This window comes from Puntigrus tetrazona, chromosome 5, assembly GCF_018831695.1.
Source record: "Puntigrus tetrazona isolate hp1 chromosome 5, ASM1883169v1, whole genome shotgun sequence".
Taxonomy (NCBI): Eukaryota; Metazoa; Chordata; class Actinopteri; order Cypriniformes; family Cyprinidae; genus Puntigrus; species Puntigrus tetrazona.
Window position 1 is genome coordinate 2,360,715 of NC_056703.1, and position 21,919 is coordinate 2,382,633.

General features: G+C 36.5%; 1 long non-coding RNA gene and 2 pseudogenes across 1 annotated transcript; 1 reads left to right on the forward strand and 2 right to left on the reverse strand.

The window, feature by feature from the left end:
• The first annotated feature begins 215 nt into the window (after window positions 1–215).
• Window positions 216–6,620, forward strand: LOC122346094 (annotated as a pseudogene).
• A 1,582-nt stretch (window positions 6,621–8,202) lies between these two features.
• On the reverse strand, window positions 8,203–15,010 carry LOC122344703 (annotated as a pseudogene).
• A 2,242-nt stretch (window positions 15,011–17,252) lies between these two features.
• On the reverse strand, window positions 17,253–18,681 carry LOC122344860. Its single transcript, XR_006250939.1, has 3 exons — window positions 18,581–18,681; window positions 18,347–18,453; window positions 17,253–17,330 (listed from the first exon to the last, which is right to left on the reverse strand). It is a non-coding gene; the product is annotated as an uncharacterized LOC122344860 (long non-coding RNA).
• Between the last annotated feature and the right edge of the window lie 3,238 nt (window positions 18,682–21,919).

Consider the following 21,919-nt stretch of genomic DNA (forward strand, 5'->3'; position numbering starts at 1 on the left):
AAGTTTACAGCTTTAGATTTTTTTGGGGGTTAAAATTATCTTTAATTTTACATGATCTCAAAAAGAAACAGGCAAAAAAAGGATGTGTTTTGACACAATTTGTAGCGCATTTGTCCACATGTAGATATGTTAAGATACATGCGAAGAACATATTAAACTATGTGGGATAGAAGTGAAACATCCAGGAGAGCAGACGTACTCTAATTTAACCTTAGATGGCGCTACAGATGTTTGGTAAACAATCCCACAAGGGTTCTATGGGTTTGTAATCTAAAACACAATTTAAGACAATTAAAAAAAAAAAGTGCAAATTACTTGTAATGTCTAAAAATTTATTGCTTTGTTGATGTACAGTTTTGTTGTATTATTAATATATATATATATATATATATATATATATATATATATATATATATATATATATATATATATATACTGTAAACACAAATACTACAAAAAAACTATCATTGCGGTTTATTGGCCATTGACACCTTTATATGAGTATGCTGAGTGTTAGATGCTAAACACTTCCAAATTCTTTTTAAATACTGACAATCTGAGTGATCCAAAGACTAACTCACAAAAAGACACACAGCACACAAAAGGCACTAGTCGCCACCATCTGGTAAGTAACGACGTAAAATGCAAACATTTTTAATGCAGAAATAGTCACTGAAGCACAAATCCTAACCCCATTATTAAAAATTCTCACCATTACAATCAAATTCAGGATTAGATTCTTCACGTTGTTATTGAACTCTATCTTTGGTTTAAATTTAACAGTTTCACGTGCTTGTGTAAATCAAATTAAAATCATGTTTTTGCATCGTGAATAATGCAGCCTTTTGGAGGGATATAGGAGTTTGAGACTGTGAAAATAATTTAGGTATTTTCTGGAACATGTTTTTTGATACTTGGAAATATATATATATTTTTACATAGGCCTTCCATTTAGAATGAAGTTAAACTAATTATTGAGTACATCGTAGAAATGTATTATTTATTCATTTTAGATTAATGTATTGATTTATTTATATTTATAAACATACACTTACGTACATAATATCATGTCACGTATTTTAAAGCATGAAGACTTTTACTTTGAAATTGTTTTTGACTTTTATTCTGAAACTGTTGGGGTACTTTTATGTCATACGCCGAAGCGCAGCTTCAAGTCGAACACACCTATTGAGACGGAGGTCTCTGCACAACAAAAAGTAGGCGTTTCTAGATTTCGGGAGTTTTCAAATATATGGGTGTTTCACAATCATGCCGTTAAAATTATCCCTCTGATCTAACCCCACCCCTAAACCGACGCTCACTACGACGTCAGCCAATCAGGTAACACAGTTTAAAAACGCCCTGATGTGGTAACTCCCATTAGCGAGACCTATACTTGAAATTATTATTAACCTGCCAAGCTGCTGTGTTGATTGCTTTAACAACCCTCAAGATAACGGTGTGGATCACATGCCGTACTTTTGACCCAACAGAGATAATCGCTCGTCTGCAACGTTTATAGACGACTTGTAAACATGACACAAATCACATGACAGCTGACATGATCACATGACAGTCAGTAGCCCTGTGTTGATTTTAGGAACTTTGCTGGGTTCCAGGCTTGTTGTGTGGGTCTCTGTGAGAATGGCTGCACGTTGGCTTTTCCTTGATCTGTGCTGCTGATCTTCGGTGGAAAACTGAGACGCGTTCATCTGTGGCAAGTTTTCATATAATTGTTTGTTGATTCGTGACATTTTATTGCTGACGAAGATCCTCAGTTCTCTCTCCGTTCGTTTTTCAAACGTTTCTTCGGTCCGTTTTTGAATTCTCCTCTTCGGGATTTTCTGTTTTAGAAGGAAAAGCTCAATAAGGAGGTCATCCCATCTCACAGAGACCTTGCTCCTGATTTCAAGGAAAAGTATTTTAAACAAGTTTTAGACCACTTCAATTACAACAGTCTCGGCAATGGCACATACGACCAGCGCTACCTTATTACAGGTAATAATAATCTGCCAAAACTTTTATTAAACTTTTATATTATATCCACACTGAGTGAGTGTATTGTGTTTGCTGTAGATCAGTACTGGAAGAAAGGCAGTGGACCTGTTTTCTTTTATGCTGGCAACGAAGGGGACGTATGGGAGTTTGCACGAAATTCAGGGTTTATCACAGAGCTGGCATCTGTGCAGGGAGCCCTGGTGATATTCGCTGAGCATGTAAGATTTTCATGTAACTTGAGTCGTACGATCAGTCTTTATTTGATGTCAGGTTTATGCAGTCATACAGTTTGCAACTGTCTACTAATCTTAAGTTTTACTTTAAACTCTAGAGGTACTATGGAAAATCTCTTCCATTTGGGAAAGAGTCCTTTAATATCCCCAATGTGGGGCTTTTGATGGTGGAACAGGCCCTGGCTGACTATGCGGTCATGATCACGGCGCTGAAGAAGGAACTGGGAGCTCAGAAATGTCCTGTCATCGCCTTTGGTGGAAGGTGAGGATTCAGTGAGCTCATACCTTCTGACAGATATATAGTGTGTGTGTGTGTGTCTATGTGTCTATATATATATATATATATATATATATATATATATATATATATATATATATATATATATATATATATATATATATATATATATATATATATATATATATATACACACACACACACACACACACACACACACACACACACACATAACCATTAGTTACATGATATTGATTCATTATTAAGTTAAACATAGAATAACAACAAATACTTTCAGTCCTGTACATTGCCAGTCAAAAGTTTGAAATGAAATGCATTTGTAATGTTTTAGACTTTTTCTCACCAAGGTGAGATATTATTATTATTATTATTATTAATATTATTATTGTGAGATATTGCTACAATTTACTTCTTAATTTTTTTATTATTATTCCTGTGATGGCAAAGCTAAAATTTCAGCAGCCATTACTCCAGTCTGTCACATCATTGTAATATTTTCATTGATGCTTAGTTTTTATAGTTCATATTAATAATGTTATTTTATGTATTAATTTAAATTTTTATGGACATCATGATGCATTCATTGATAATTACAAAGTTCAAAAGAACAGCATTTATTGGAAATGAAATCTATTAATTCTTTCTTTGATCAGTGTAATGCATTTTACAATGTTTCAGTGGTGGCGCATCATGGTTTCTAGAGAAGCAAAACCTTTAATATTGATAATAAGAAATGTTCCTAGTGCAACATTTCAGCATGTTAGACTGATTTCTGATGGATCACGTGACACTTTTTAAATTATCGTTACTGTATTGTGACCAGTAGTATATGTTATGTCTGTTTTTCAGCTATGGAGGAATGTTAAGTGTTTACATGAGAATAAGGTACCCTAATATTGTGACTGGAGCGTTAGCCGCTAGTGCTCCCATCCTGTCCACCGCGGGTCTTGGAGACTCTAGACAGTTTTTCCGGGATGTTACCGCTGTAAGTTCATATTTAATCACTGTAACTTCCTCCAGCACACATAGATAGACACTAGCGGTTCTCCGCTACAGGTTTTTTCAAGGATTTTCTCCAAAATCCACCGTGAAAACTAAACAAGTATTTACAATAAAATAAAGACATCATATTAACAACCATACTAACATTTTATAGACTTAATAAAACAAGCACTAATAAACTAATCAAACAAAAACTAAATACCTCGCTTGCTGCATGCTATGAGAAAGAGAAACAGTCTTACAGTCTTTGTCTTCTTTGTTCAAGTCCTTTTGACGAGAGCAAACTTTTAGCAGAGTACACACGATATATATAAACTTGCCGCTAGCAAGTGGAAGGAAAAGTCTCAGGCCTGCGTGAGCATTTGCGCATGTGCTAGAAACAAGATGTCAAAATAAAAGTCTCATAACGCATAATAAAAGTACACATAATGAACAGAAAGAATTCTAAATTATGAAAGTGACCAAATATAAACTAATTACCCAAATTATATAAACCATAAAATGACAGCATTTACAATCCCTTTCTTTGTTTTAAAACACGCTTTTACAATATAATACGTTTTGTACATAAAAGTGTTTAAGATTTTGTATTAGCGTAATGCTAATGTGTTCCGCTTGCTCACCAGGATTTTGAGAAGTTTAAGCCTGCCTGCAGAGATGCAGTTCAAGGAGCTTTCAGAAGCTCAACACTTTGGCACAACAGAAAGGTATGGTTAACCTTGTTCAATTTGTGCTTGCTTTTGTTTTCAAAATGGATTTCATTCTTCATGTATACCAATTATACTTACTTACATAGACTACAGACACATCCAGTCTGCCTTCTCCCTGTGTAAAACTCCTCCACCCCAAAGGACATTCATCAGCTGAACGGACTCTTACGTAACGCCTTCACCATGATGGCCATGCTGGATTATCCTTACAGCACTCATTTCATGGGCAGCATGCCAGCCTTCCCTGTGAAGGTATTGACCTTTCACTGTCATGAATTTTCAGACAATCCCATCACCAGAAGGAAGGGGATAGCATAAAAACTAAATGCTTGCCACTGAAATACCTCAGTGCATAACGCAATACCTAATGGTGTTAATCAGATGTTTTCCTGATGCATGTAGCAAATTAAACCATTCCAACTTGTTTAGCAGTGCGGTTCCGCTGAACCGCTGTGATTGTGTGTCCTAAAGATAAATCCCAGTGCTTTTTACTTTTACAGGTGGCGGTGAAACCATGCTGAATGGCACTGATCTTATGTCAGCACTCCGAGATACTGTCGGTAAATGACTGCAGATTTGCACAGATTTCATTTTGTGTTTCTTTTTAAATCCTCTGCTACTGGCATGGCTCAAAAGGCTTCGCCATTAATTTTGTGCCTCCCCACAGGCATCGTGTATAATTCCACTGGCCAGCTCGCATGTTATGACCTCTACAGTCTCTATGTGGAGTGCGCTGACCCCACCGGGCTGTGGACTTGGCTTTAACAGTTATGCATGGGATTACCAGGTACCTTGATTAGTTCTCTAAACCCTGAATATTGATTTTAACGCAAATCTCTAGTAAAACAGATTTATATGGACACTACAGAATGCTGTAGAGATGACGCCATTTAGTAGGCCAACCCAGAAGTCTGCATCGCTTCTGCTCCAATAGGATTTTTCATTGGCTTTTGGATTATTATGTGTAGAAAAATCCAACAAAAGTTTGATTCTTATATAACTTGTTCATCAACATTTATGAATTCTGAAGCCTCAAACAGGATAAATGTCGTCTGTAAACAATGATTCCAGTTGGAATGGCATGTGACAACGATTTGTCTGAAAACCTCTTGGCCAATTGTTAGAAACCACCTTTTCCAAACATGTAAAAGCTTTAATACTGTATTCTACAGTTAACCACATTACTAATGACAATTAACCAAAAGCCCATTCCAAAAAGATCATTGACTTCTGATGATGGAATCAAAAGTCGAATCGTCCAAATACTTTGCTTAAATGTCCTAATTGAACTATAACCTAATCATGGCTAAGCCCTGCCTATTAAACCATGCCTATAATTTGTAGAAATTGGTTATATTACTCTGTAAAGTAGTAAGTTTGATCTAATGTATTGGAGTTGTTATAGTATAAATAGGCTTTCATTTCACTTGTAATTGTATATAAATGTTTTATTATTAGGCCTGCACAGAGATCGAGATGTGCTATGAGAGTAACAATGTGACGGATATGTTCCCGCCTATGCCATTCACCGAGCAGCAGAGAGAACAGTATTGCTTAAAGAGATGGGGAGTAGTGCCGCGTCCAGGCTGGCTGAAGACACAGTTCTGGGGCGATGGTAAGCTGAAACTAACAAACAGTGTCTTTCGGATTTACCTCATGATTATACATCAGGTTCTGCTTGCCTTTGGTCCTTTTAATATTCATTGATGTTTACAATGAAATGGGAGCTCAGTGTTGCATCCATTTGAATTTTTCTCTCTAGATCTCTCCACCGCAAGCAATATCATATTTTCCAACGGTGATCTCGATCCTTGGGCTAATGGAGGGGTAAGAAAGTATAAACTTTCAAACTTTTTAAAAGGGCTACACTTTTTTTGCCTGTTTTTTTCCGCCCCTCTCTACAAATGATGATCTGAATAATTCAATTTATTAATTGTGTAGACCTCAACAGCGACTCAAATAACAAAATGTTTTGTTGTGCTTCTCTGTGAAACGATGATGGAATTCTAATCAACTGTAGATCAGGAAGTCACTCAGTCCATCGCTGATTGCAATCAACATACCAGAGGGGGCTCATCATCTGGATTTAAGGTGCATACTCTTTGAAAATAAGACAATAAAATGCACATTTGACTGTCATCTGATCATTCTTGGGTTTTTCCTTTTCTTCTTAGGGAGTCCAACCCTAATGATCCCGAGTCTGTGATTGTGGCTCGGAAGAAGGAGTCTGAAATCATTGCTCAATGGGTGAAGGCAGCAATGAAGGAGTCATCATGAGTTCATTATGTGCAATTTATTTCAACATTGTAAACTCGTAAGATATTAACTCAATTTATTTTCCACAAAAAATGGACATTAAAAAGATACAATCAAGAAATAATTTTTTTCAATAAAAAGAAGAACATATGTACAAACTCACTTATTTTGTGCCAAGGAATATGTACAGCTTTATCACATATTGTCATCACTCCTGTTGTACACATTTTTTCTGAAGTTCATGTCATATCTTTGTGTACGAATGATTCAAAAATATGCTGATTCGTCAATGTGCGTGATGCATCTGATTTTGAGACACTTGCACAAACGAGAGCGAAGCATGAAAAGCCCTTCATTTTTCATAAAGCTCAATTGAGTCTAGCTATCTCTAGTTTCTCACAAAATAAGAGAAAAAAAAAAGTACAGATAGCAAGTTATTTTAACACTTCCACGCTGTATTATAAATAAATCACAAAAGTTGTAGATAGCTTCACAACAGGAATGAGATGTTTAAAATAGGTTGAAATCTTGTAAAAACGTGATTCTCTGGCTTGAAAATAGACAACATTTGTCATTGCTCTGAATATAAAGGCACACGCGAACAGAACACCTCACCACAGCACAAATAACGAAAACGGTAAATGATCAGCCCTTGATGAACATCTCCAATGGTTTTAATGTACATACTAGCTAAAATGGATGTTAATGTAAGATTCTCCACAGTGAAATATACCCCTTGTTTCACAGACAAATCTTATGCCTTGTTTCAGATTTAATGTAAATCTTTTCTATTTCAACGGAAAGAAACTTGCACTGACTGATCTAAAATGCAAGTTAAAATTACTTAAGTGTCCTAAGTGAACTATGACCCAATCCTGTCTATAAAACCAGGCCGTAATTTTCAATCACAATTTTTAAATACAATGCACGTAGTACATCTGTAAACAGTAGGAATATTATATGATGGTCAAAAATATTTTTTCTATTCTATTTAAGCTCAGGACCACAAACTGTTTAGCAACAAGTAGCAAAATGAATAGCAAACATTTCACTGTTCTTCCTGCAAGAAAACATTCGGAATATTAAAGTTGTAAGAAATCCACCCCAAGAAAACAAAATCCAATTTTTCATATTTTACAAAACAATCTACTAATACCATAAAGTTCTTCATACACAAATACTACACAATCACATCTGATCTAGGTCCCCTGAAAGACTGAAAACTGCCATAATATATGCCCTTAAAAACATTGTGCTTGATTAACGCTCTATTCTGACTACAATCACGAGTGGGACCAAATTGGACAAAAAAAAAAATAATGGTTCACCTGCTAGTGAGTTTCAACATCAAAAGAAGACATATTTAATATATAAAAATAATAATGAAGCCTCTAACTAACACCAAGGTCAAAAACCCAAAACTATTTCTCCTATTCACAGGAATGACATTTTAAAAATCCTCAGCACGCTTGGGGTTTTAGCTCAAAATGATTAAATAATTAATAAAACAAACATCTCCTTGCGCAGTGCTTGATCGCAAGATAAAATCATACAGTGCTGCCTGATAACAATACCGAATGTTTCAATGATGGCATAGGCGATATTAGCTCTGGAAAACAACAAACTTATGATTTAAAAGAAAATTTCTACAAAGCTAAACAGACCATCAGATGATGGCGTAAACACTCCCCAAACAACAGCAATTCTTTCATAATAAGAAAACGCTACACACACACTAAAAACCTCAAAACACACCATAAAGTGCTTGCAGTCCCCATACGGTTTCACAGTATGAACATTTTTGTCCGTGTGCTTGGGCTAAAAGACTGCACATAATGATTCAATAGCTGATCGACAGCATCACGATAGCATAAATAGAGTAAAAAATTCAGAAACTCTATTAATAGAAACATACAGATAACTAGTACAATCAGAAACTACACATCTACAAACAGTTTCTGTCATGGCTATTTTAACTTTTTTTCACCAGTTAGTTACTTTCGATTACAAAGAGTTCATAGTGTAGAAAAACATGGCAGTTTGATATCAAATGTGTTCATGGCCCTGAGAGAGGTGTGTTTGGTTATGCACGCGCCATGCTGGTGCTGCTTGTGGCCATATTGGCAGAGGATGGGCTTCAGTGTTGAAGATGTACTTGTCTAAGCTGATAAGGTCTGAGTCATTGGAAAACAGCAGGTAGAAGTACTTGAGTGTCTCACCCAGGAAGAAGCTTCCATCTTGTCTCGAGGATTGGGATTGGCTGGGTCACGAACGCTTGTTTATAGATCGATAACCTCCGTGGAAACCTGTGGGGAGAGGAAGACACTGAAGGGTGTTTGGAAACATTCTTGTAAACTGTTGATATGAACAGAAGACTAAATGTAAGGTTCAGAAAAGCACAGAGAGAAAGTGCAAGTACAGTTGGAAATGGAGCGAGGCAATGTTTGAATAAACCAAGAATATGAGAAGTCATGTAGCAACATGACGTTTAGATGTGAGCCAATGATATCAAGAGTCTTGTTCTGACAAAGCACCAATATTTGGATTTGGGCCAGAATTTTTTTTACAATATGACAGCATTCAATTTCACATTTTCTGACCAATGGATAAGGATTTTTATTTCATTTTACTTTTAACTAACTTTAGAGACTATTAGAGGTTTTTTTTTTTTTGAATTCTCCTTTCCCATGTACTTTTAATATTTTTCATTTTAAAGAATGTTTCATCTCTGAAATAAGAAAAATTGATACAATTTTTCTTATGCTCACCAATGTGCGCTTATTTGGCTACATTTATTTAATCAGTACAGTAAAAACTGTAATATTTTGCATTTTATTAACATTTAAAATCTGTTCTTTATTTTACTTGTATAATGTAACTTATTCCTGTGATTAAGTGAAGTCATTACTCCAGTAATAAGTGTCACATGATCCTTCAGAAATCACTCTATAATGCCGATTTGTACTTTCATGCTATTATAAATAAAAAAAGGTTCAAGAGAACAGTATGCATTTAAAATACCTTTTGTAACATATGCATTTACTGTTACTTTTGATTAATTTCATAAATTTTTACTAAATATAAAGTAAATGTAAATTTAACTAAATGTAAATTTAAAAAAAGAAAAAAATACTGATCTTAAAACTTTTAAATAGTCAGAATTATCTCGCATATCATTTAGAATAGAAAACATGTAAATTTGGACGCAGTGCAGAACAACATGTACCTTCCACAGTTTTGCATGTCCTAAAACATTTCAAAGTGACAGTGGATCCGTTTCATCACTCTCTCACATACCCTTGTGTACTTATTGAAGTTCTGAAGGATCTCCCAGCCCCACTGCTGGTACTTCTTATCCTTAGTGAACCTGTACATGTAGAAGAGGCTCTCTACAGTCTCTGGCCGCAGAAGGTTGTGTCGGTCTGCAATCTGTAGGACATTATGAGATCACAAAGATGATTACATTTCACATACTCAAAAACTGTTTCACAGCTGCCAACTAAAAGCTCTTCCTGAGCTCACCTTTACATCTACATCCTGTGTGCTGCTCTCATGCATGTTGAAATGAGCTATCTCCGGCTCAGACCTGCCTCCATCTGGGCGTACATCTGGTAGCAAGTCTCTATCAGCTGTTTTGCCAGCTCCATGTGATCAGCAGGAAGGCCGTAATGTGCCCTAAGTGCAAGTGTGCCAGGCAGGAAACAAAACCAAGTGGTCCTGAAAGAAACAAGAAAGGAGGGGAAAAGGGGCTACATGAGCCATTTGATTCTAATGGGCCTGATGGCTTGTTTTTCTTTGAGAAGATCACAAAGATGATTACATTTCATATCAAGAACAAGTATACCATTTTGGGACTGAAGTGGCCATGGGACAGTTCTCCTACAAATGTAAGGCCAGAAGGAGTGGACTTTTTCAGGAGGTTTTTCTTCACACCTTCCACAGCCAGGAGGTAGTCATCCAGCAATCTAAAAAAGGGAGCACAAAATCTCTGAACCTGGAGCTGTATATGTGATCCTGGACCACAAATCCAGTCTCAAGTGTCAATTTTTCATTCATCTGGAAGATGAATAAATAAGCTTTCCATTGATTCATGTTAGGATAGGAAAATATGTGGCTGAGATGCAAACCAAAAATCTAAATATTGAGAAAAATCGTGTCCAAAATGATGTTCTTAGCAATGTATATTACTCAAATAATAATCAAATAATACGTTTTGATATATTTACAGTAATAAATTTAGAAAATATCTTAATGGAACATGATCTTTAATTAATATACTAATGATTTTTTGATAATTGTGACCCATACAATGTATTTCTGGCTATTGCTACAAATATAGTGACTTAATACAGGTTTTGACTGAAATCAAGACTCTACCCACTCATTCTCAGTCTCGCCTCCTTGTATCCACTGCTTCAGTAGGTACTCGTAGTAGCTGTCAGCCCTGGCGCCCAATGTGTAAGTGCCCTGATGCGTGAACAGCCCGTTGTTGGTATTGATAAACATCGGCACTAACCCATCTTGCTTTCCATCCAAATTATGCACCTGCTTCATCACCTCCATTACAGCCAGCTACGGAAAGAAACGGAAGTAACCACCTGTTGCTATGAGAACAGAATTGCTTAAATGAGTGTTCAGGTCTTAACTGAGAAAGACTGTCCATTGTCTTGACCTTGTATTTGGGGTCTCCGGTAAGTCGACTGAGCTCTCTGAATTCTAGCTGAATGCTGGTGACCTCAGCTACGGTACTGTCTGAAGTCCACTGCGGTGGATGAGCCGCCCTGCCTATATTCACATCCGAATAGGGATTTTTGAGGCAGTGGTAAAGGCGGGCATCAGTCTGGAGCCAATATCTTTCTGAAATCACCAGAACACAGTAACAGGATAAAGAAAAACTTTGAAGACTCCAGCCCTTTCATTAGCACGTCTTCTTTACTCACAGCTTTTTCCAGGAACAAGGAGTCTCCGGTGAGATGGTAAGTACTCAGAAGGCCACCCAGTATACGAATGGTGCTCTCAAACAGATTAACATCCACATTCTTATCGAAGGAGAGCTCTTTGGCCACCCACTCCTGGCCTCTGCAAACTCTGTCAACAAGATTTATGTAAATCAAGTAAAAGCACATTACACACCATAAAAAGCTCAGTAAACATAAAAATTGCATTTTCGTAATATGAAGACTCATTACTATTATTAAGTATTTTGTTGGTTGATTTCCACAAATGTGTAAAAATGGTGGTTCTGTGCTGCTAGAATTGGTTTGTTTCTTTGAACTTCTTAACCAGCCTGACACAGTAAGGTGGGTTTAACCAAGGCTGTAAGTTTAGGGCTGATCTGTTTTGTCCACCAATGGACAAATATATTAACTATACATATATTACACTTAAAAAACTAATAAAATTTAGAAGTGTAATAAATAAGTTTTTAATTTCTTGTGACTTGGACTGGAATATTTTCCCAACAAGAGCTTGGGAGACGGACAAAAACCCCAACTTGGGTCTATGTTGGACTCTGTAACGTATTTTTTCTTCTTCTTGCAAACTAAATTACCCTCTTTGAGACCCAAGATCCACATGGTGTCCAGAGCATCAATTAGGGTCAGCTTCAAGTCCAAACCACTCTCCATATGATTTAGAGATTGGTTTTAGCTCATCGTGACCCCAAGCAAAGTTCTTGTAACCCTTCCAGGCATGTCTTAAGGCTTCCCTTACAGTCTCCAATCTGCTCTCAGCTGAAAGAAACAGAAACACAGGAAACAGCTGCTTCAGTGCAATCCGTAAAAAGAAACAAATGAATTCGGCAGATCAGCTGCATAAAATGGGTTTATATTTAGAAAGTATTAATAGATCGAGCAACTGGCTCTTTCCTGTTCTATATCAAAAGGAGTGTAGCTGACAAAATAACAAACCAAGTGCTAATGAAGCTGCGTCGCCTTGGATTTCTGTGTCTTTGGTGTCAGTATCAGATGCCTGTTCTTCTTCTATCACAGCTCCACGCCAACTACACACATGTGAGAAAACAATAAACAAAACATACAATTATGAACTCCTTCACACTAGCCAAGCTCATCAATCATGCAAAATGCACATGCTTTTGTAATCATAAGGTTTTTAAGTACAGCTGACATTAAACATCAAACCTAATGATTGGCTTTCCTCCTTCAGATCCTTTATCTGCATTCTTCAGGTCCAGTTCCTGATTTTCTACTCCCAACAGACTCAAACATTTGTTTTGGTTTGAAAACGGTTCTGAAAGACAGGAGGTCCACGTCTACGGTAGTCCTTTTTCTATTTTTCAGAACCAAACATGTTACTGCCATGAAAAAGCCCAGCCTGTAACCTTGAGTTATCAGGTTACTCATAAAAAGAGGCCATCCAAAAAGAAAGCAAGAAACAAATAGGTCAGGCTAACCTCAGAGGGTGGCTCGTGAAGAATGGACTTGTACTCATTTTTCAGGTTGACGACAAATGGCTGTTTTCCATCATTTCTCGTTTCTCCGCTACCACACCATCTGAGAAACAAACACAGAGAAAGTTTAATGAGTCTGATGGCATGAGTACGCTTATTTTGACCTTGTAACTTTATTTTTGAGTGAAACTACGTATTTCTCTCTGCTTTAATTTAATAAAAGCTCACATTTAGACCTGCTTCATTTCGATTGGATATGCATACTTCATCTCTACTTTTGGTACAACCCTACTCTAGAAGAGGCATGTTCCAATTTTGCTTGCACTTTATTTTACAGCACACGTATAGTATGTACATAAGGAACAGAAATGTAAAATAAAGCGCTACCGTGACTTTATGTATTACTCTCATTCAAAGTCAATTTGAAAGCTCGTTTTCAATTGCATTACAGCATCTCACCTCTCCAGTGCCCTATAAGAGTGGGAGATGTGGCAATTCCACAAACCAACAACAGCATGAGTGTAAACAGGATCAGGCTGCGCTGCAATCTGGACAGCTGTTTCCATTTCTGGAGACAAAGCCAAGATGATTATGTCACGTTTTTGTAATCAAATATTGGGCAAAGCAATCAGATTACCCAACAGATGAGCCTTGAAACTACAATGTTGACAAACAAATGATTGTTGAATATTAACTCACTCTCCAGCACGACTGCCGCCGCCATTGCTTGCTGTTGGTGTAGCTGCCACTTTCGCTGAGAGTCAGAGATACAAAATCCCTTCTTGACGGAGGCAGCATGATTCCCTGTCTCTCTCCAGGCTGCTCATAAACTCAGTGGCCAGGTTTCTGTGTGTACAGAGACAGAGAGAGAGAGAGAGAGAGAGAGAGAGAGAGAGAGAGAGAGAAACAGAGAGACAGAGACAGACAGAGAGAGAGAGAGAGAGAGAGAGAGAGAGAGAGAGACAGAGAGAGAGAGAGAGAGAGAGAGAGAGAGAGAGAGATAGAGAACTTTGTCTAAAAACGTACAGCGCTGCCTACCTGTACAACATTTCTGGGTTGACCATGATATTCAAAAGTGCTGTCTATTAAGGCAGTACACTAGGCGTTAAGACACCGTCAGTCCTGCGTGGGCTGCTGACTGGCACATACAGTACTGACAACACAGATGTAGACAAACCGTTTTTTTGTTTACGCTTTAAAAACGTCGACGGCATAAAGACATTATCGTGTAAGTTTAATTCACAAAGCAAGTCTAAGTACCAGATGAGGCACTGTTATTAAAAGAGAGAATTCATGCTAAAAATTCGGAACAAACAGTTTCGAATGTTTTGATTCATTCAAAAGAACTGATTCATACGAGTCGCGCGTTCCCATTTCAGCACGTGAATATTTCGCTCAGAAAACAAAGTCAAGAGTATTTTTGTACGGTGTCCTCTACAGCGGCAGAGAAAACGAAGATGAAGAAAACAAACTGATTTCGGTATATAGTACAAACTGAATCAAAGAATTGTTTGTAGTCATGAGAACTGGTACTCGATTGCGAAGCCGTTCGACCAATTTAAGTGTCAACTGTCAGACAACGCTTGCTCGCTAACAAAATAAATACAGAAAATTATTTATTTACATTATCAAAGAACCATCAAACCTATATATTTTTATTTAGTATAAATAAGTTTCTTCATTTAGCACATAATAAAACTCTCACCAAGTTACTTTTCTCTGCCGTTTATGTTCACGCAGGATTAAGCTCAAAGATCGGACATCAATAAGTCATTCACCTCTCTTCCTGGAGTACGCGGAGTATCCAGCTCTGTAAAGCGGAGCTCTGATCGGCTCAGGATCTCACGACGGTCCGAGGCATCACTGAAGGGCCTAGAGCTCGCCAGCGATCACTCACACTCACAAAAATCCCATTCGACTCTTCAACTGTGGCGAACACCATGCGACTTTCCGAGCGGCGCGTCTGAAAATCCTCGAGGGTTAAACGCAGCATATTGCAGCCATTTTGCTCGGAACAGGTTTCAACTGATTTCCTGGAGACGAAGACAAACCAGCTGTAAGGAGGAGTGTTGTACAGTACACTAGCAACTTGTGGCTTTTCCAAATAATCCTCCAGAGGGCGCCAGGCACGCCGCGAACTGGGACCAATCAGGAGGAGAAACCTAAAACCCTAAAACTCATTGTTTGGTCCATGTGTTCTTCACCATATAAGCCTACAGGTTCTTACTACACAGTCCTGCACCGAAATGGTAATTGGAGTAATTGATTGACAAAAACGCGAATATTAGATTTTTTATTTTTTTTTGTAAAATAAATGAATACTTTTATACTGCATAGATGGATTAAATTGATCAGTTGATGAAAATTGAGTTTTATATGCTGTAGTTGCATTGTTTATGGCAATAATTCGCAAAACGGTTATCTACGGTTATCTCTAATATCTATAATATTGTAGCGCATAACATCAACACTGATAATAAATATTTTCTTGAGCACCAAAAGGCATAGCAAAAATAATTTCTGAAAAATTCTGAAAACTTAAAATTCAGCTTTGCCATCACTGTAAAAAAGTACATCTTAAGTATTTTATGTTAATAAAATGTCATATTTTTAGTACCATTAAGAGACTTCTTTCAAAGCCATTTTAAATAAAAAAAATTTACAGATCAAGTTTTGAACAGTAGAGTATATAAATTAAACCACATTGTTAGATTTGTCCATTTAGATATTTATCCGTGCTTTATTTTTTATCAGTTTTCCCTTGACAAAGTCACATTTACAATACTTAACAGCGTTCTGATTCCTGCAGATATTAACTTGCGCTTCCCAAATTAAAAAAATCTTTGCAGTTATTAAAATTCACGCTGAAGGCATTTTAATTTCATACAGTAACCTGAAAGAACACAAACCCTTGAGGATTTATTTTGGTTTCCTTTGATTTTTACTTAGGCAACCATAACATACCCAACAATAAAACACACTCTTTTGAATAAAATCAGTTTGCTATTAAAACAGATTGCAATGAGCTACTTTTACAACGAGCTAAATTGTCATTATTTTTAAATGGGACTCTTTTGCAATTCGCACAAAAGAACAACAATTGATTATGCGTTATTCAGAAACGGTCATATAATTTGTTACGTAACGTACTGTAAATTCCATTGGTTCCACAGTAAACAATGGCCCAACGGCAACAGTCTGACCAAAATATTCTCATTCGTGTTATTAGTCTTCACAAGCAGTACCTCATACATATTGTATGCTTGAGGTACATTGTTTAAACAATATCAGATTTGAGTGCCACATACACCACATGGCCAAACGTGACAGCAAATCTCTGAAAGGTTTAAAAGCCTTCCAACAAGAGCAGAAGCCGTTACAGCAGTGCAGAGTGGATGAACTACCTATCAATGCCAAAGGTTTTCAAATTAAACGTGCATGAAGCGCTTATGGTGTTAAAGTGCTCAGACACTTTTGGCCATGTAGTGTATATCACAGTGCTCTTTGTCATAAGGTGCAACAAAACCTGAATCAAAGGGAAATCATTGTGAAATATGACGAGTAACAACATCCCGACGTTACATAAATAATCAGTTATTTGACAGGAAACAAGCGTTGTAAACAATATATTACATCTCCTCGTGAGAAGCTGCGCACCGGATTGCCGTTGCCACTAGACAACAAATCAGTTTAAAATTGTACACTGAAGGTACACTGTAAACCGAAGGTGAAAACTTCATTAGGAACCTCCATTCCCACAGCAGATGGAGAACAGTAGAGTAAAGAAAGTCCTGATATTTGCTTATCGTTCTCGGCTCTGCTTCTCGTCTCGGCAGAGAAGGGCTCTGCACAAGAGTTGAGCGAGTCCTCAAATGTGTTTGCGTTTTAGCTGAAGCAGACTTGTCCCACAGTAAACTGAAACTGTTCCGTCGTGTCACTGTGGCCAAATAAAGCCAGATCTCTGACTGGTAAAAGCTCCAGGTCTTCAGTCTCTAACTGGAACACAGACTCCCGAGGGCCTGGATCCGGTGACCCGACAGGCTAAACGCAGACAGAAAGAGGACATAATCAAATTAAGCCAACGACAATGCAATCCATTATCATTTAGATACAGTTATCTCACTTCGCAATCCAGTAATGTTCCCAAGAAGCTCTGTCTCCTTGAATCTGCGAGGAACTTAATGTCTCTTTCGTTGGAGCCCTGGTGGCTGTTTGGCTGGCATGAAAATGTGATGTTCTGCTTCACAAACTTGCTGTTGAGTCGCAGGAGATCTCATTTGCACCACACACCCGTTTCCATGTAGTCGAACTATAAAGACACAAAGATTTTCTCAAGTGGGAAATGCACGATGGCAGGAGTTAGTGCTTCTGAGCAAACGGCATACCTGAAAGCCGCCATCTATAGTGCTCAACCATGTAAATGAGTCTGGCATGGCGTCTCTGAGCCAGGATTTCATGGGGATCTGAAGCAGAGATTATCAGGTTATTATTTACTAAACACAAATCTTAAATTTGGAGTCAGTAAGTATTTATTTATTATTATTATTATTATTATTATTATCTTTTTATTTTTATTTTTTTACAAATTTATGTTTTTAAATCTACAATGATTAAAAAAATGTGAGTGAACACAGTACAGGTTTTTATTTTAAATGAACACTTTTCTTCTGAGCTTTTTATTCATCAATAGATTCTTAAAAAAGGAATCATGGTTTCCACAAAAAATATTAGGCAGCAAAACATTAATGATTAAAATTCAGCTTTTCCATCACAAAAATACATTTTATATATAGTGCTGTTGAATGATTAATTGTTTTTTTGCATCTAAAAGAAAGGTTTTTGTTTACATAATATATGTGTGTGTGTGTGTGTATTGTGTATATTTATTATGAATATAGAAATACACACACATATATATATATATATATATATATATATATATATATATATATATATATATATATATATATATATATATATATATATATATATATATATATATATATCTAGAGAGAGAGAGAGAGAGAGAGAGAGAGATCTATATACTTTTGTATATTCAACTATATATTCAACAATATATAACTACATTTAATATATAAACTTTTAATATAAATTTCTTTTAATATATACAATCATGTACTTGTATTTATATATACATAAAAATATACACAGTATACACAAATATATTATGTAATTTCTTCATTTTGTATGCAATTAATGACAATTAATTTGATAGCAATAATATATAATAAAATAGAAAACACCTATTTAAAACTTTAATTATATTTTACAATATTACTGTTTATATTACATCTTTGATGAAGAAAATGCAGTCTGAAGGCGCATAAGATTTTCCTTTCAAATATTTCCTGTCACTTACTTCAGACGTTTAAACAGTAGTTTCAAATTTCAGTATGAATTTAAGGTATTTTATCGTTTTTTTACGGCCCCATCAAATGCTAAGGAAAAATGTACTTACCTGTGGCTGCAGGGATGGCAAACATGTTTGTCCTCCTGCACCGAAGTTACAATAGACCAGCAAAGCATCAGCAGGACTGCCCTGATTTGGGTCGATATAATACATTCCTGAGACAAGAATAGTTTAGTTAAATAAAATCAGTAAGAGCAAGTATAAGTATTCACACAGGCCATAATAATACATTTAATTACCAATTAACCAATGAACAATAACATTCATAAGATTGACTCTGACCACTGGTTAAGTTAGAATGACTGAGCATCAACTCCAAGCAGGTGGTGGCTGGATGTTCTTTAGTGCCATCTGGAGGATCTATAAAGAATCGCAGGTCTTCCTGTAGGAGCTTAGCAAGGTCTTAATAAGCGGATAGTTGGACTTGTCGGAGAGGTACATGATGTCCTAATTTGTGCAGAAAATCAAAAAGCACTGTCACTTGAACCAACAGTTGATGTGTTAAAATGTGTTATTCGTACAATGAATGGATTCCCAAATCCCTTATTAGGTGCTTACTTTTAGCTGAGTCATTGTTATGTTCAGAGATAAGCCGGTGGACCTGGAAGACCCGTGGACCCTAAAATAAAGACAGTTACAGTCAGCACGTTAATGTCACCATTCATGGTCTACATTTATCATATTTAGGTGTCTGTCAGTGCGGTCAAACTCACAGGAGGACCTCTCTTTCCTTTTGGACCAGTAAGTCCTGCATATCCTTTTAAACCCTGAATAAATCACATTTCATTATCAACAAATGTTAACTACGAAAGTAAAACTAGATAAGAGAACAATGTGTATTTAAGCCTGTATTTAAATATTGGTTCCAAACCTTTTCTCCAAACAGGCCCTGTGGAGTGAAGAAATGAACAAAGTGAATAGTTCACTTGAGAATCATTTGTAAATAAAAGTGTCTAATGCTACCAACCTCAATGTGATTTTATTTTTATTGAAACTGATCACTTAATATTCATTTTTAAGTATTTGTCTTATGTATATCCTAAATATACACTGCTGTTTAAAAGTTTGCCATCCTTTTTGTTTTTTTTAATTAATGCTTACTTTCAGCAAGGACACAATAAATTGATTTTGGTTTTATATATATATATATATATATATATATATATAGTTACTTTTTTTTTTTTAATTAAAGCTGTTCTTCTGAAGGATTTATGAAGTAAATATTCCTGAAAAACAGCATCATGGTTTTCATAAAAATATCAAGCAGCACAACTGCTTTCAGTGCTGATAACATTAAGAAGAAATGTTTCATGAGCAACAAATCAGCATGTTAGAATAACTCTTGAAGTTTATGTGACTCATAAGATGAGAGCAATTTACAGAATTTATGATGAAATAAGACAGTTTTCTTTCAAAAATATTAATATAAAAATATTCTTACTGACGCCAAAGTTTACAAATATGACATTTTAAATTACCAATACAAATAAAATAAAAAATTAATTGCTTAGAAACCTAGAAAAAAAACGGGCAAAATAATACATTTTGGATTTAGTTTTCCATCTAACGCAGCGTGGCAATAACTTACAGGCATTCCTGGAAGACCTGGGTCCCTCTTTGACCTGTTGGGCCAATATCCCCCTAAAAGAGGCAGAAATGATTCTATATACACTACATGCCAACAGTATTATTACATGCATATCTAAATACTGTATATCACCTGCTCTCCCTTCAGCCCATATTTTCCTTTTTCCCCAATTAGGCCCTGCTCCCCCTGAAGTGAACCAACAGATAGAAGTCAGACAAAACAACTTTCAGTATTCATGCACACAATACACTAACAGGTGCCTTGAGTCTTTTCAGTTTCTTCTAGCACTTGATTAAGACGAATAAAGTTACCTTCAGCCCATCTCCCTGGAGGTCCAAGCGGCCCAAGTTCCCCCTTCTCTCCTACAGACAGAAAGAAGAGTAAGCCTCAAGGTTCTCAGTTTGTCAGTTCTAATATGACATTTCCATTAAACTCCCAAACCTCAAATCCTTTTTTACCGCTCTCTCCTTTCTCGCCTCGAATTCCTGGTAAACCCTGATACAATGATTGTACACCACTGATGAATACTCTCATCGTCTTACATATATATCTTACGTTACATTAACCATATATATTAATTTACATATTGTCCTGCTCTGCCAAGAGGTCCAGCCTTTCCCATTGCTCCTTGTTGGCCCTGTTAAGAATTAAACAAAAGCTGCTTATACAGTAATTTGGTGGTGATCAGTTAAAAATGACTAAATAATAAATGAGTACCTTCTCCTCTAGGTCCTCTAAGACCCTCTGACCAGCTTTTCCCTTTTTCCCCTAACAGTCAAAGAAAAATTTATATTGTTCTGTTACTGCTAGAAATGTTTCCCACAAAGATGTCAAACCAAACTCTGTACTTACTCTCTTGCCAGCATGCCCAGGTTTTCCAGGAGGTCCATCCAGACCATCATTTCCTGAATATATATATATATATATATATACAGTTATATATATATTGTTACAGTAGTGAGTCATAATATTTTCATAAATTAACAGAGCAATTAGAGAAGGAAAATGCAAATAATATCAGTTTGCAAATTCAATATTCAATTAAGAGATTTGGATTTACTCTGACCTTCTGACCTTTCGGTCCATGCCTTCCCTGAGGCCCAGATTTGCCAATTAGACCCTAAAACATTAATAATAATTAATAAAACAGAAATAATACATAATTACCAGTTTCCAGGTGATGAAATAATATCACCATTTAGTTGCTGATTCATTGCAGAATCTTCCCTGAAATTAAATCAAACAAATACTGACTTGTGGCCCTGGTGGGCCGACAGGGCCATCAGGTCCCATTTCTCCTGGAAGTCCCTAGAAATTACAGCGCAATGCAATTAAATGAATCAACACATGAATTTCGATCATATGCACAGAATATTAAAATGATGCTATTTAACATGACTAAATATGAAAAATATTTGGACAATATTATGTTAAAATTCTACCTCATTTCCTGGTAATGCAGAAGGTCCTTCAGTACCAGGAGGGCCAGGTGGTCCCTATACAAGAGACAATCATCAGCTGACATTAAGTAGATTGTAGATACTTGTTATAAAAATACTTTAATTTAGAGTCTCACCGTCTGCCCTGGAGGTCCTTGCCTTCCTGGTTCACCTTTAGGTCCCTCTTGTCCCGGCACACCCTTTGGACCCAATAAGCCCTCAGGGCCTCTGGGACCCAAGGCTCCTGCAATATCAGTATTATTCATCCGCTGAAAATCTAGTACTGTAACCGGGATTTACCTTGAAATGGTTAGCCATACTAACCTGAGGTCCTGCCTTCCCATAACCCCTTTTAAGCCTCTCTGCCCAGCTATTCCTGTAGATGAAACAAAAACATAATGACTTTAATTTGACATTGAGAGGTTCGCCTTGGTTCCTGTAATCTTATATAGCAGCCAATATATATGCAAAAAAGGGCATCTCTCGTCTTGTTCCCTGTCGACAATTCAAATGTTATTTTACCCAAACCGTTGTATCATGGAAAACAGTCATTGATTTTACCCGATTGCCTTGATCTCCAGGATGGCCAGGTGC